The sequence below is a fragment of the Triplophysa dalaica genome, chromosome 23 (assembly GCF_015846415.1).
Source record: "Triplophysa dalaica isolate WHDGS20190420 chromosome 23, ASM1584641v1, whole genome shotgun sequence".
Classification (NCBI taxonomy): Eukaryota; Metazoa; Chordata; class Actinopteri; order Cypriniformes; family Nemacheilidae; genus Triplophysa; species Triplophysa dalaica.
The window spans coordinates 11,873,714-11,886,859 of NC_079564.1; positions in this window are offsets into that span (position 1 = coordinate 11,873,714).

Here is a 13,146-nt window from a genome sequence, read left to right on the forward strand (position 1 = left end):
GCTCATCCGCAGCATGAAAAACAGGGCTACTTATCTTTTCAGTTAGCTTTCAATTTATGAAAGACCTAACCTCACTGGCACATACGTCATCCTTTCATCAAGACTGCTTCTATTTGCTTGGTTTTATCTGTCGCCAGACATCCTTAGTGTGACAGAACTACATTTTACAACTGTAACTCCAGCAGCGTTAAATCCACCCCGAGCAACGCCAAGCTCCAAATGACATGCGGATAGCGAAAGTTTCGCATTAGTCAAAGTGTGTTTGTGTTTCATAAATGTCTTTCAAGTGCTATGGGGAAATGCACGCCATCCTCAAAAGATGTCCAGGCTTCCTCCCTCAGCACATTTCAGAACATTTTTCCACATAATCTCTAACGGTTGGACATCATACATCTGGTTAACCCTTTTGTTGTTTGATGCAAAAATTTGCAGATGTCTTCTAGCGTAGAACGGATTTGCACTGAGTCCCGGAAGCACACTGCGGATCTGTCATATGGCAAATGACAGAAAAGTGCACAGTATAACCGCTTATTCTCACATCTCCTCAACCCTGAAATCATTGCTTTATAAATTTAGGGTGACATACGCACAAAACACAGTTTGTAAAATTCAAGTCAGTCATTTAAGGGAATAAACATACTTTAACTGAAATTAACATTTCATATTTTGTTTCGTTATAGAAGCTTTTTTACTTGAGTGCTATGGTTCCAAGTCATTGTAATGGCAAGAGTGTGAAATTTCTCATTCCTGCAAGTTTAATATGAAATGTGTGTTGGAATAATAATGACTAAAGTACTTTTTATTATAGTTTTTTTTGTTGTAGTTTTGTCTTTATTGTTGAAGGACGGTGGTGTTCAAACAGGACAATAGGAGACTTGGGATCAGGACGTGACCCAAGTCAGACTCAAACCCTGGTCCCTGTGAGCCAACAGATCAAATGTTTGTGTATGTGCAGTTGACAAACAGGGGCGGACTGGGAAGTAAAATCAGCCCTGGATTATTCGGCCCACATCGGCCCTCCACCTGGGTTGTAAACAACGTGTCATCCCGTGACATGCATACGTGTTCGACTCGCTAATGCCTTCACGTTGTGGGCATTCACGTTTATAATACGTCCGTCCATCCAACCCAAGCGTCCATTCCGGCCCCATTTGTTAGTGGCCCACCGGGAAATAAATCTCGCTAATGCTATTTTATATTATAAGGATACATATTAATATAAAATTGTATATTATTAAGAGTTACTTTTCTAAAATGTTCCTGTCACCCCATAGACTTCATGGTATGGTTTATATGTCTACTACCCATATACGGAGCATGTACACCGATAACTGCAGAACAGCTTTGACTGCTTGAACAGAAAAATTAGAGTGCCACGGTTGATAGAATGGAAAGTAATGACCTGTTCTGTGCAGTAACTCGAGGAGAATATTTTAATGCGACTGAGAGCAAAAGCACTTCGATTTCGAAAAACAAGACCAATAAAAAATATTCCAGACAGTCTAAGACTCTAAGGGCAGCTTTCAGAAGATGAGAGGTGAAGACACCTGGAGGAAACGGAAAGATGAGGGTGCTCAAATAACTCTAAAACTCTCTCACACACACACTTACAAAAACAATTTCCGTGCACCTTTTCTTTACACAAAGAACAGGCTCATTGACATCCCTTTCATTTAATTTGGCTCTCGAGGCACTATCTGCCCTGAGCCTCATCGAAAGGTACACTTCATGGTATAGAGCGGTCATCAGGACCCCGGTCGCCCACTCTTCTCATCTGGCTTCAGCCGTGGTGTCTGCTCTGTGCCTGACCTTTTCAAATATTACATATATAAAATGAGATTCCGCTCCACCTGGAATAAAACGTTTGGGGAGATTCCATAACTCGGAAGATACATTAGGTAGTGTGTAGAATTCCAAGTGTCTGCTTATTCTCAGTGGTGTTTGTATAGGGATTTCATACTATTTTGCCCTTTTGACCTGATTACGGTGACCAGGTCAATGGTTATTTTGCCCCCCCCCATTTCTCAGCAGATCCAACAAAACAGTGACCTTAATTTATATTTCATAATATAATTTATAGTTTCGTTGTGGTAACTCTTGGCTATGTGACAAATGTTGATATGTGTGGCTCTGAGGTATAGCCCCAGCTGAATTTTATGCAGATTTCTGGACAATTGAGCGAATAAATTTGAGGATTATAAAAATTAATATGGATCTGAGAGTACTACAAAAAAAGTTAACTAAAGCACAGTCAAATATAAATATATATAAAAAAATCACACTTGTAGAACTTTACAAATCATTTTCATTATTTTAAAAAATGTCAATCTTTCAGTTATTAACATGCACTATGAGTCACAAATAATATGTCACATACCCAGGCAAAAACAGGCGAAATATACCTGGATGGTTTATTGGAAGGACACTACTCTATCACGTGATGCCACGGGAGCTGAGCAACGGTCAAATAGAGGATATTCCTTTTCAAATTTAAGCACCAAAAAATTAATTTCTCGTGACTACATTATGCTTTTAGCAATGCCTACGTACATGTTTTGCTTAATATGTGACCCTGGATCACAAAACCAGTCTTAAGTAGCACGGGAACATTTTAAGTTAAAGCCAAAAATACATTGTATGGGTCAAAATAATCAATTTTTCTTTTATGCCAAAAATCATTAGGATATTAAATAAAGATCATGTTCCATGAAGATATTTTGTAAATTTCCTGCCCTAAATATATCAAAACTTGATTTTTGTGAGTGGATGACCAGTAACAGTGCCTCTTATCTACAACTTCAAAGACAATTTTCTCAATATTTTGATTCTTTGCACCCTCAGATTCCAGAGATTTCACGTTATATCTCCGTCAGATATTATCATATCCTAACAAGCTATACATAAATAAAAAGCTTAATTGTTCAGCTTTCAAAATATATACAAATATTGATTTCGAAAAATTTACCCATTAGACTGGTTTTGTTGTCCAGGGTCACATATGTCATAGGTCAAAGACACATATTGGCTGCAGTAAGTCAGATTTAAGACATAACAAAAGCCGCAAATACCAGAACAATGCAAAGTGCAAACTTTAGGAAATCTCATTGCGTGATTCATTTAAATACTCCCATAAAGTTTGCGTCTGAAGAGGAAACTCCTACAAATGCATATGTAATAATGTTAGTCACAAAAACAGCTCTGTACATGGATTTTTAACAAAAAAATTCACTGCATGTCACTGTCTTTAGTTCCAGAAATTATTTTCGTTTTGAGGTGAGAAATCCTAAATTCGATGTTTATGTAAGTTACCAATAGCCTTGCCCAAACTTGTGCAGTTGTTCGAACCAATATTGCTAACAAGTGTTTTTAATAAAATGAAGGACAAACTCAGATTTCTTTGTGGTAGTCTTTGGCATTCCAGGCATTTTGTCAATAGAGTTTAAGTTGTAATTAAGCCAAAATCTTCCTATATTAAGATGAGGTTTTTAAATTTAGGGGTCCCATTTATGCCTGAATGAAATACATGTTATTGTTTCTTGTTAAACAATCAATATTCTCTCGTGGGCTTTAGAGACTCATCCAGGGTTTATTTGTTTCCAACACCATTTACATTTGTAGCTCTCTCCACAACACTTGTGTTGTTTGGCAGGATCACTGTTTGGATATGACCAATGGTATTTACACAGTTCAAATTCACACAGGATCATAAATAAATGTGTTAATTTCGCAGCCCTGCTGTTTGCTGTGATAGATTACCTGCCGACTAAATGTTGTCAACAGATGGCAAAAATCACTCAAGCACATTACACGGTTCCATGGGGATATGTAATGTAATGTTTTTCCCTCATTACAATGCTAACTAATGTGGCAGGTTTTTTACAGGTTGTTTACGGAGCAAATTCTGTTTCATTTCAGTGGCTTTGTACAGACAGAACATGTGCTGTAATCATGGGAGCGCTTCAGTATAGACACCTTAATGTCATGTTTTATTCGATTGTCGCTGTCTGACTCAAGCTCGTTTTTTTTTAAATGTATTTTTTTCATAAATCACCCTTGATGAGCCACTTCACAAGTCCTTTCATAACTCGGCCTTCATGTTTCTCTGTGGATTTTGTAAATATATAACCAATAAAAAAAGTATTGAAAAGAGCTTGTCAACTTGAATTTAATTAGTGAAAATAATCAATAATCATTTTTTCATTTTCTATAAAGTGGCAGTTTTGGAAATATGAGCTTTTAGTCCAACAGTGATAAATAAAATAAAATAAAATAAAATAAAATAAAATAAAATAAAATAAAATAAAATAAAATAAAATAAAATAAAATAAAATAAAATAGCAAAGCAAAGCAAACCATAACATAATACATATGATAACAGAATAAAAAATAAAATGTATAGAAAATAGATGTGTACCGAAATGACATCTCAGATATCTTCATATTGTAATCATACAGTACACATGGTTTACTGTTGCATTTTTACTGATGTTCAATTATAATATAATATAAAAAATCGTATTCTTGTTTTATGAAATAATATATCTAGTCCACATTACCTGGCTCCTTTCTCACCAAAAGTGTGAACGCAATGAATTGCAATAACCCGACAAGCTGTCAGTTGGATCAAGACTTTTCTATTGCTTTATGTTTTTTTTGCTCAGAAATTCAAAAAAAATTCAGTCCCGTCAGGCTTTTTCAAAACGTCAGTTCACAGCATGTGGGTCAAAAAAGTACAGTAGAAAAACATCCGTACCCACTGTCCACCTGTGTCTTTCCATTTCTTTTTCTTCCACCTGTGGTCTTGTCCCCATGAAATGTTCACTTTCTTATTTTTACAGTCACTGTAGAAGTCATTGTGAGCGTTTTCTGCTTCAAATGTAATTTGCACATCCTTTCTGGACATTCAGCCATTATATTAGACCATAATGACGCTGTTACTCAATAGCATTCAAAAGGTGCCTGGAGACAGTGGGGCAATGATTCAAAATCACCCCAAAGAAATGATCAAGAAAAATATGGCTGCTGCCTAAATGCCTCTCTTGACTCTGCTGGTCCCAATTGTGTCAGCTGAACAACAATTACTTTTCGTCCTTCTCATGTCTATCTGTATTTCATACCAGGACAGTCTTTCATTATTCTTATGCTGAGAGTGTCCATAGCAATCCCTGCTGAATTCAGCCACATGGGTATGAATGTGTAACCGGCCCTACTCGAACCAGCATGAGAGTTAGAAGGTCCAACAAGGAGGCTAAAGGTCACACACCAGCTGATATTCATTATGGAAATATGGATGAATAAATAACATAATAATATTCATATAATTTCACAAAACAATGTTTAGTTATATACAGTAAAATTAACATTATGTTGTTGTAGATATGTGGTATTTAGTGTCAATAACACAGATTATTACATATGCTCTTGAATACTTGATTCCAAACATATCAAAATACTGTGAGTCATTTTGACGGATGCAGTTTAATACAACACAAAAATTTGATATAAGTATGCCTTAATAATAACGTAAATGAGATTATATTTATAAATGATGTCTCATTGGAACTTCGATTAAAACTATTCTTTTGTAAATAATAAATATGATTGTGATGCCATACAATAAATGCATAATTCATATAATCTGGTAGTTATGATTTTACATTGTGTTTTGTAATGGAGCAAACTACTGTTTTGTTGTTGAACTACATTAACTGTCGGAGCCCTTTTTGAGCCTACACATGAAAACGTATGTTGGACCTAAAATGGCGGTAACTCATGCATTCTTTGGATTACAGATTTACAGTAGGTCTCATTTGAAAAAAGAAAAGTAGCTGATTATTTCTTAAAAAAAATCATACTCAGACAAAAAAAGTTATGTTATTAGGTTTATTGTAAAAAGTAAATAAAAAAAGGTTAAAAACATACGGGTAGCAAAAGGATAAAAAAAATCTAAGCACACTCTTTATAAAAAAGAATCAATTACTCTCCCCACATAAATTATTAAAAAAACAAGAAATCTGTATTCTAGAGTCTTAGACCTTTCCAATGATATATAGTTTGTCATGATTCGATTAGAAATTACATCCACAATATTGACGCAAACTTAGGTGTCCCGTATACGGAACGGGTGACAGTTAACGACTATGTTATGAATAACTTGTTTCAAAGTAGCTCTCGCAATAATGAAAGGGATGGATGAATTGATGAATGACCCTACTTTACCTCTCTCTCCTTAGATATTTCTTTTAAATCTAGAACATAAAACAAATCGTTCAATGATTAAATTCCACAGGGCCAACATTCATAATGTTCAGGAGTATATATGTAGTATACAGTTTGTGTTATCTCTGATAGATGGCCACTGGGTGCCCTGTTATAATCTTCTATGTAATGAGCGTTGTAAATCTGGTCAGAGGACAACAGTGCCAGGACCCGGATCAATGGAGCTGATGGTTATCTCCAATGTCTGTTTTCAATCCCAAGTGTGTTCTACGACAACACGCTCTCAGGCTTTAAGCCTTAAAACTATGGAAACTATTAGACTAAAGACTGTTTTTTTTATCACAGTTTTTTAACATTAAATTAAAAAAGGTTTGTTATGCTGTGTTATATTGTGAATATGGTCTCAGGTGACTAAAAACAGCTGCCCTTCCGCTGTGATTTTAATCACTTATAAATGACCTTATCAACACACCAACAATTACTTTCCCTACAGCAATGTTAAACAGTGTGGTGACAAGAGGACAGCAGGTCAGTCAAGAGCAGAGAAAAGATTCACATCAGCTACAAAAGTAACTGCTGTGTTTGATTCCATCATCCTATTTTATAGGCATCAAAACTCATTATTCACATGTTTGCACATCTATCGGTAATACTGAAGGTGTATAGAAATAAAAATATTTCACAAACAGAAGTGGAAAAAACACACTTTCCAGATAATATCCATTTAAGAAAATAGTATCTAAAGCAAGTCGCATCATTACACACTAATGGGGGTGTTTCCAACTCTTGATTTGAGACAAACAAGTCATTTTCAATTTCAAGATGCATAAAAGTTATAATGATTCTTTCTATCCCACATATTTTCATACAATCTGAGAGAATCCTGAGATTGTATGGATTACAATAAAATTTGAAACTGATGGCCGTTAACAACATGTTTTTTCAGCCTGTGCTGTTTAATGATGAAATGATGAATGATGAAACGACTAACCTGTCTATAAAAGAACAAATGCAGTAGACAAATCGGTTAGATTACTACAGGTTTAACCAGTGAACAAAAAGTCATTCTTATTGAACTGTCCCCTGGTAATTTAATACATGTTTCAATGGAACTGAATGACCAAATACTCCTACCGCATATTATAGCCTGACCTTATTGCAAATGTGGCTATTATTACTTTTTTATCTTAAATCACTCACTCACAATGCCGCTGCCTCTAGTTTAAAGCCATCTGGAAATTGTTCGATCGCACGAGAAAATGACAGTCATACCCTTTATTTGAGTTTTTAGCCATTAGGGTCTTAATCACAAGCCAAATTATTCCTATAGGGCTGTTGATGAGTTCTTAAATACTCTTTAAATGTCTTGATGCTCTATTCATGCTCTTTTGCTGCAGTTTATGTAAAATGTTCAAATCAATGTCTATTTCAAAAAGCACACACATTTAACTAAGCATGGAAAGTTGCTAGTAGCTACCCCACACAGCCTAAAATGGTTATTTTGGCCCGCCCCATTTCTCAGCAGATCCAACAAATCAAATTTAAATGCAAAACATATTAAATTCCCTGAAACGCTAAGATCTAAGATCATTTGGACCGTTAAATCATGACAAAATTGTATAATCTCTGCCTGGTTTATCATTTCCACAAATGGTACTGTATTCATCGAACTCGAAATTCAACCTTGTTACCCAGGTTTTTGTAGCATCAAATTGGTTGAACGCATTTGCAAAACATGTTAAATTCCTTAAAACGGTGACACCAAAAAAGCTAAGATCATGTGGAGCGTTAAATCACGGCAAGAAGTTAATAATCTCACTTTAATTAATTTTTTCCCCAAAATGGTACTTTATTCATTAACTCAAAGCTCAACTCTACAAAGGTGGTTGTAGCAAAAAATTGGTTAAACACATTTCTGTGATGGGAAAATGTTTTTAATAAATAACTGCAATTTTACATGTGATCCCACCAGCTATAACCCCTGCTGAGTGATAGCTTAATTTAAGCTAAATTTACAAGCATGTTATTTGCAACCCTGTTACCTACCACCCTGTTATCTTTTCTGGCACATTACGAATTCTTTGTTGCACACTCTCTCTCTTCCTCGCTCGCACACATAAGCGCACTGCTGCCTGCAACCACACACACATATGCACTCAGGGAACGACAGATCAATGCGAGGAGAGAGAGCTTTGAGACAGTCCTTTTAAAAACAGTGAGGTTAATCTGCTTGTCCCAGACGTTCCGTCTGATGCATCACCTCGCTTTAATGATCTTAAGAGTTCTGGAAGGCTGTTTGCCATATGTATTGTCAAGAGGCAATTTTCGTACCTCTCTAAAGGAGATCATCTCCTCTGTAAACCAACGTTCAATTGTATTACCTCCAGTGGATAAAGGGCACAAATAACAAAAGCTCAAAATAGTGATTTTTGTTCTAGTTCAAAACCCTGTGAACCGTGGAGCACTCGGCATATGATGCCTCAAGACAAAATCCAAAACCAACACTGCTAATCCCTGTGTTTCCTGAACATAAACTTGATGTGACTGAGAACAATATTTTAGAAAAGTTATCCGGGTTATGACATTGCATTTTAGGAGGTCAGATGATATTGGCTCATTAATTGCAAACAATGTAGGTGGTGTGGCACATGGAAAGCTTCATTGTGTCCAGTCATTCTGAAGGAGATGATACGTTTGTGCTGAACTTTTGTAGTTGTTATAAAAAAACACACTCTTTACTTTTCAATATCTGCATGACGCTGATCCATTCCAGGCTCACCAGTGCACGACTGAGCTCCTGCAAAGTACGTCTGGCTTGCTGATACTCTTCTAATGTACCTATAAAGTGCATCGCTTTTAGCTGGCCTATATATAGATTCTAATCTTGTTCCAGTACATCATGTGAATTACATCCCTACATAAGTTGCGGATATCATACTTTGCCTGCTCTTCTCCCTCACAAGTCAACTTCCTTTGTAACAGGCAATAATTCCTTTAAAGAACAATAGTTTCAAAAAGGTCTACCAGGAGAGGCATTGTTCTTTCGTGCTTAAATGGTTTATCTCTCTGGGGAGAACTACATTTAAAAATAAACTATTTCAACTACAGAGAATTGTCTGTAATGAGATCATGAATGGAGACCCAGTCCTGTGTATTACAGTTTAAAGAGTTTTCCTGAAGCGATACGGCCATCCCTAACCGCATGAAGAGGCTTTTGTTGTTCCTTAAAAAAACATTGGTATGCCACATGTCCTTTAATGTGAAACATAAAAACTATGTATTTGCTAATGTTACACAATCCAGTTAAACCACACAATTTCTGCTATAAAATTGAACTGATTAGATCTAATAAGCATTATTTATAATAATTGAAATCATTATAAATAAAACCTAATAATAATAGTTATAATAACAACAAAAATAATAATAACTATTATTATTATTAATGATTATATTAATAAAAGTAACATCATTATAATTATTAATATCATTGCTATTCATTCTAGGCGATTTTCCCCCAACATCTTTATTCATCGAACATTTTATTTTCTTGTTAGAAATCACAGCTTCATTGCCTCACTGTTGAAGTGTAAGTCGCTATGAAAAAAATATGTGCCGTTTCATTGGCTGCTTGAGTGGCCATTCCATCACACACAGTCTCTGATGGCCACAGTGGTCCTGACGGAGAAAACAAACTCAGCGAAAGAAGTGGAGCATTAAAAGCGTAAAAAAATACACAAATAATGCTAATCGGAGACACATGGCTTATGTTTTGTGGCTCTTCTCACTTTACCTTTAATTATAATTATGTTTTGTACATAAAAGAATCTGACATTGTTTTCAGATAAGGAGGGAAGGAGTGTAGAGTTGTCTTTAATGGTTTTAGCTGTTTTTGTATAAAGAATACGTGATAAACAGAAAACAAAACATCAAATTCTATTTATAACAGCCGAGATAGTAGGATGTTAAACTGCACTGCGGTTATTTATTAATAAAGATGACGTTTTGTTGCTGAAATGGCAATTCAATTAAGTTCTATATGGTCTTTCGGACATTGGTGTATCATAAAGATACACATTTTAAACTAGGAAACTTGGAACTGCCCAATGCTGCATTAAACACTTTTGTTTCTTATTACTGTCAAATAATGGAACTGTTACACTATTAGACTGCTGTACTAAGACTTACTTCTCCCGAAAACATCCCATTCTAAGCAGACAACGAATTTGATCGATCAGTTCAAGGCGTGATGTTAAAATTAAATTTAGAATTTGAAGTTCTACCTTTGCTTAATGATCAGACGCTATGGAGCTCAGGCAATGTACTTCACATCCTCAATCAATACTATAGACCTCCAGTGGGCAGTGAATATTTCCTTTATAGATTTCCCTGCCATGTCCTCAAAACAAATAATTGCGCAAACAACATCCATTTACAGCAAGGTCTTCTTAGAAGGCTTGTGGGGAATTTGCCATGTTTAGGTAACCAGAGAAGAATGATTTTCATTTTCCTTGATAACAACAACAATATATATAAAGTGTCCCATGAGGATTGACTAGTTCAGCGAGATTACAGTATATTAGTGTTAGTACTTAAAGTACTGATGTAGTGTTTGGATAGACGCTGATACAGTACATTGATAAGAAACAGGCAAACGAGGCAGTTTTTTAATCAAGGACCAAAATGGAAATACTTTTTGTAACTTTGTTGTGTTATCTTTGACAAAATGGACTTTATTATGTCTAATAAACTACAAGCAAAGGGTTTTGATTTAGAATGGCATAATGGAATAGAATAATGATTTAAGTTTTACTGTCATTGCAAAAAAGAAAATTCTGATAATGGCAGGAATGTAGGGAAATATAAATATAAAAAATGGTTTCATTATAGATGTTGCAAATACATTTATAGTGTGTTTTCATTACAGTATGTATATATTATTGCTGCAGGCAGAAACCTTATCTCCAAAGCTTTCTTCATTTACTTTTTTAGAATAGAAAAAAACACTGAAATTTGTAAACAATTAAACACTGTGTTATCAAAGTGAAAAAGCTAATACTTTTAATTGGTTTTATCATTTGCGAAACCAAAGAAAAACATGAAGGGTAACCAATAATGGAAATGACTTATAATGATGTATTTTGAAAAATGAGTTAAGAGATTCCCTGACAGAAGCGATATGTAAATCTTACCAAAAAAATTCTGCAAAATGATTGATATCACTGCAGACTATTTGTAGGATCAGTATGTTACTTCAGACGGTTGGAAAATGTCATCAGCCAACCACTGTGCACACAAATGTGCTGTGCAGCAGTAAATGAAGAGAATCATTAAGTCATCAAATTACTCATTTGGTGAGGAGATAAATAAAAACAAAGAGTTTGTAGAATGTTTTAAAAAAGTGGGAGAACCTATTATAGGACAGACTGAAAATGACAGGAATTTGCAAAACAGAGGTTTCTCAAACCCCTACTGACAGTGGTCTTACAAACAGGTGGTCCTGCCCAAATTCATGTCATTGGTTAAGCCAAAGCTCCTGCGTTGGTTTGTTTGTCATTATTACGTTCATATAAAAAACAACTGTACAGTGTAAAAAAACATCCTGTAAAATATTGAAATTTTATGGAAGAAATGTTTCCTGTAGAATTACACTTTCCCTGTGTTTTCCTGTAACTTTGCTATATCTTTCTGTAATTTGACAGGTTTTGACCGTAAAAAAAGACTGAATAATTGAAATTTTCCGACAGCTGTGGGGTAGCAGAAAGATACCGTAAAATGAGCAGTATTTTCCCGTAAATTACATGTTGTTCCTATTTCCATGAAAATTTGCTGTCTTTTCTGTTTTTTGATGGTTTTACAGAAAAATCTGTAAAATTGATTATTTTTGGACATTATACATGAGAAAACCTGTTAAAAAAACAGTGCATGGGTAGGATGGGTTTTTACAGCAAAAAGCTTTGACATATTGTAATAATATTCCTCTGACAGGTTCATTATTTCCCCTTAGATTTAACAAGGAGAACAGCTACAAAATGAGTTTTGAAATGAGATGTTTTGGCATGTTTAAGTATATTCCTCATTGCCACATCAATTGGTGATTTCATATATATCTCACTTCTTGTTTCCTTTTCTTTGTCCATACAATTGTTCTGTTTTCTCTTTCTCTCTTACACTTTTTATGACAGTTGAAAAGGGTGAACACATCTTTAATTAGACAGTCCGAGTCGAGGCTCACAGAATGGCCCTCAGTTAACAATATTTTGTGTTAATTAAAATGTTAATTAGACAGAATCCCTGAAGCCAGAGTCTGACTCAGAGACTTTATTATAGGTCATGTGAGCTCTTCTCTTTTGGACACTGTCAATATTCCAACACCACAGGAATCAAAACTTTTAAGTCTCTGAGTACTAATATCTTGTGTCCTTAAATTCTTGCTTTACTTTCTTCATGTGTCTTCGCCTACTGCTTGACAATCTTGAACTGTCAGGATGATCTCATTATATTCACAAATATCCCACAACTGAACATGGCTAACATTCTTCCGAATATGGTTCTCTGTGTTAATCGGAACAAAGAAATTTAAACAGGTTTGAAACAACCTAAGGGTAAGTAAATGATTACTAAATTTTCATTTTTGGGTGAGATGTCCCTCTTCGAGTGAATAATTAACTCAAATATTTCAATTAGAATTCACCGAAATATTAAGTTTAGGCCTATACTGAACATTAATTTGTTAATTAAATACATATTTCTTTACATTACATAAATCTTAATAATATGTATATGCTTTTTTTAGAGAAATTGAATGTTGGAATTTTGTTCCACTGAAAATGATTATTTATTAGAATGTATATTGATTTAATGTTTACAAATAATATGATAATATAAAAGACAGAGATAAAATAATCTTTAAAAATCTAAGTCTTC